Below are 4,395 nucleotides of genomic sequence, written 5' to 3' on the forward strand. Positions count from 1 at the left end.
TCCTTTATCCTATTTTCTTTCTTTGTAGATGTACATTGATATTATGTAAAAGCAACATTTATTCATGTTTCTTTGAATTTGACCATTTTACTAGTGACCATTTGGAACTTGACTTGCCGTTTCTTCAATAAATCCTCTGAAACATTGATCTCTGCCATCATATTTGCTTGAAAACTAAAGATTATTTCATGTAACTGTCCGTGAAAGAGCCAGGCTGACTAGTTCATTGATTAATTTATATTTATTTTATATGGACAGACAAGTATGTTTAATGGACATATGGATTTCTAGACTATATAGTGCCCTTATATTGTCCCCTTCATTTGACCCATCACCCTTTCAGTGCCAGCTCAGGACACCCGGGAGCAGTGGGTGGCAACAGTGCAGCACCCAGGGAACCATGTCTAGGTGTGGTGCAGGGATGCTGGTCTGGAGTACCTAGCTGGAGGATTGGTCTATATAGGGTGCACGTTTGGGGTCAAATAATTTAGCAAACTAGCATCATAACACTAACTTTACGATGTTGCAGTAGAATTGTTGGTATGCGTCTTACAAAAAGTAAAGCCCTGAAAACTAGTCACATTAATTAGCTTTGCATTAGTACATGCAAATGAGTTTAATTAAAAAATACACTCTCCTTTAGCGACTTCAAAGGGAGACAGTGCAGCGTAATCATGAGGTTTGTTCAGCTGTGGCACTAATGAGACATATTTGGCCTAACGAGGGAGCCATGCCCTCATTTGTTTATGCTAATGATTTGAAACTGTATCTGTTACACTTTTGTCCCTTCAGGGTTTAGTTTAACAACGTCAAGGTGCTGTTCAACTGCTTCACCAAGTCAAGAGGAGGAAGATGACAAGGCACAGTTTAAGGCAGAAAGCAGAAATTCATCCAATGTTTTTGTGTGAGACAGTGTAATGGATTTTTGTCTTTTTGCCTGTTCAATCACTGTATCCCACCACTTCCCTACAGTTAAATGGGCCTGCTTATCATTGCTTAGGGTGACCAGATTTTCAAAATAAAAAACTGGGACAGACCCGGGTTTGGGGACGGTAGGTATAAATAAAATTGTGGAAAAAGCATATAGCATTGTCCATTCTCGACTCACATGTGGGTCAGTGTATAATCTGAGACAAAATACATACATACTTCTGGATTTTGGCTAAACAAATGCAATTAATGCCTGTCTGGTTTAGCCCTGGTTTAGAACAGATATAGTCCTAATTTTAGCCCTAATTTAGTCTTGGTTTAGCCCTAGTTTAGACCTGGTTTAGACCTGAAATAGACCTGGTTTAGCTCTCGTTTAAACCTGGTTTAGACCTGATATAGTTCTATTTTAGTCCTAGTTTAGTACTTCTTTAGACCTGGTTTAGATCTGGTTTAGCCCTAGTTTAGACCTAAAATGGACCTTACATAGTACTGGTTTAGCCATAGTTTAGTCCTGGATTAGCTTTCATTTAAACCTGGTTTAGACCTGATATATTTCTATTTTAGCCCTAATTTAGTCCTGCTTTAGTCCTGGTTTGGTCCTAGTTTAGTCCTGGTTTAGACCTGAAATAGACCTGATATTGTCCTGGTGTAGTCCTACTTTAGCCCTGGTTTAGTCCTGGTTTAGATCAAATTGGTACAAAATAGGGACACCTGGGGCATGTCTTGTATAAAACTGGGACAAATCACTGGTTTTGAATAAATCTGCTGGGACAGGGGACACTGGGCTCAAAACTGGCACTGTAATGGGTGAATAGAGATGTGTGGTCACTCTGTCATTGCTGCTTATTTATGCTTCTTGCCACATATCGAGCCGTAGCTTAAAAGTAAAAATTTCAACAACAAGAATTGAGAAGGCGACTCTCTCTGATTGAACGACAGTAGATCCGAGACCTGTGACCGAGTCCTTTAAGAAAAATACTCAAAAAATACCTGAATAGTATCGCGTTAACTACGATCGTGTTAAAAATGACGACAGAGGGAGACAACTTACCTGTACACGCACAAGTTTCACGTTCACTATAGGAAAGGGTGTGTCACATTAATTATTGCCCCTACGCAAAATGTAACAGTACAACTTTAGTTTCAGTTTTACCAAATGTATATAGCAAATAGTAGTGATAAATAAACAATGAATGAATGAAATAATGGAGTAGATGAACTCACGCTTAAAAGTTTTGAAATTGTACTGAGAGCCTAATTTTTCTGTCAATCAATCGCAAGTTCCGCCTTTCTCCAAATTCTCTTTTCTGATTGGTTGTTGTTGGTACGTTTGCGTCAAAATGTCACTGGGAAAAGTGAACGAATAAAAAAAATAAAATAAATACTTCACTAAAGTGATGAGTTCTTTGCAACAGTATTTTGCGTTTACTGTCTGCCCCTGTCAGGTAGGCTATCCTATTTTTAAATTTTATTGCAAGAAACAAATAAAAAATAAAAAGCATTTGAGGAAGGTAAAATTACAGCTTCATACAAAATTCTCAAACTACACTCTTAACAAGGATAGGCACATTGCATAGAGTACTGATTATTACACATGCATGTTGTATTGTACAGGGTTTCCATGGTCATGGAAATCCTGGAAAAGTCATGGAAATTGAAAATGTCATTTTCCAGGCCTGGAAAAGTCATGGAATTTTGTAAATTCAATGAAAAATTTTGAAAAGTCATGGAATTTTAGTATCTCTTTCACGCAACTACAGTGTTCTGTTAAGTTATCATTAGGCTATTATGATTATTTCTGAACTTAAGGACCTTTTGTTTAAAAGAGACAAAAAAGGTGAGTGGAAAGGGTTAACATTTCATCTTTAGCCCTAAAAGTATGCTCAATTCTACACATGTAGGGTGCCGAAAAGTCAAAGCTTTGAAATTTTGTGAGTAAAAAAGAGTAGAAACACTGCCCAGTCCTTAGCACTATATGCTTTTGTTTGGTCGATTTGTAGTCACTGACCTATAATTTTATTAAGATGAGGGGAGGGCATGGAGTGAGAGAGCTGGAGAGCTGGAGTGAAGTGTCTGTTTACCCTTTCATGTTGCTGATAACTTCTTTGTATAGCTATTGCATCTTGTATGTGCAGTTTAGGTTAAATGCATATGAGTCATATGCAGTTTAATAGTCAGTCATTTACTTACTTTATTTGCCATTTGAAGTTAAAAAGCACACTGAGCATTTTGCACATGTTTTTTTTTTCAAAGTGCACCATGAGACATGAAAAACAACCACATAAAAGACAAACAATAGACTGTCATTACAGACGACATGTGACACTGTGAAAAGAACATGATACAAAGATTAAGGAGCTAACGTCAAAATACTTTACTCAGCTAACATAAAATATGTCTTTAGTCAACCAAGAATTTCTTTAGTCAGGAACAGCTCTGGATTTTTTGTATGAATATACAAATTTAGGCCTTGATAAATGTTGTACAGAGCCAAGGTCCATAGTTGGTGGCATCCTTCACCTAACCACAACCTCCGAATTTTGGCAAATCTCTCTAACTCTCTGTGTCTGTTTTAGTTTTCCACTTTACTTTTCACAGTCAGATGTAGCCTAGAATACTTGTGTGCTGAACATTACCCTGAGAATATGTGCAGTATGAGCATGTTGGTGTGTGTGGCCCTTGGTTCTTTTGTTCACCGCTGAGTGAGTGTGAGGCCGAGTGAGACGGCTGGCCCTCACTGATAACTGCACACAGCCACAGCTCTGCACTACACCTATTCAAAATATCAACACCCTCTCATGCAGCCTTGCACTACTGGGTTAATTAATGCAAAAACAGAGGGGAAATTGAATGAGACGCACTTTTAATTGAGCAGAGGGGCGTTCAAGCATATAAAGAAAACATGGTCAATCATTCTCTGCCATCTTGCTGTACCACAACGCCTATGTTTCTAAAATTAATATGAGAAACCAAAAATGTTAATTCATAGCTAATCCTTTTTATAGTTAAACTGCACAATAGAAGAGGCCTATACAGAGATCAGAAGCAGTGATATAGGACAAAAAATTAATGAGAGATAAAACAACTTTGTAATTGCTGTGACTCCATGCTTAAATATTGTATTCATACTTTTTTGTGCACCCACTGAAGTAATTCTCCTAATCAGAAAATGTTCCCATGCTGACTTGACCACTGCCCCAGAATGCTTTGCGTTCATAGTACAGTATATAGCATTGGGATGTGATTCTTCATGTGTGATGTGCTTGACAGAATGAGGAGGAGTTTCAACATGGCGGCATCGGTGAGATGATATGTGCCAGACGAACCAGCTGGTCTCCCAAAGCTCCAGGAGAAGATGTAGACACAGGCATGATGGAGAGAGGAGGTTGGTTAAATGTTTAGTATTGGTAAATAATTGTATGAATCCTTGTTGTGCTAAATAATCTTGATCAATAGACACATATC

The sequence above is a fragment of the Boleophthalmus pectinirostris genome, unplaced genomic scaffold (assembly GCF_026225935.1).
Source record: "Boleophthalmus pectinirostris isolate CB_2022bp ecotype Guang Dong unplaced genomic scaffold, ASM2622593v1 HiC_scaffold_8, whole genome shotgun sequence".
Taxonomy (NCBI): Eukaryota; Metazoa; Chordata; class Actinopteri; order Gobiiformes; family Gobiidae; genus Boleophthalmus; species Boleophthalmus pectinirostris.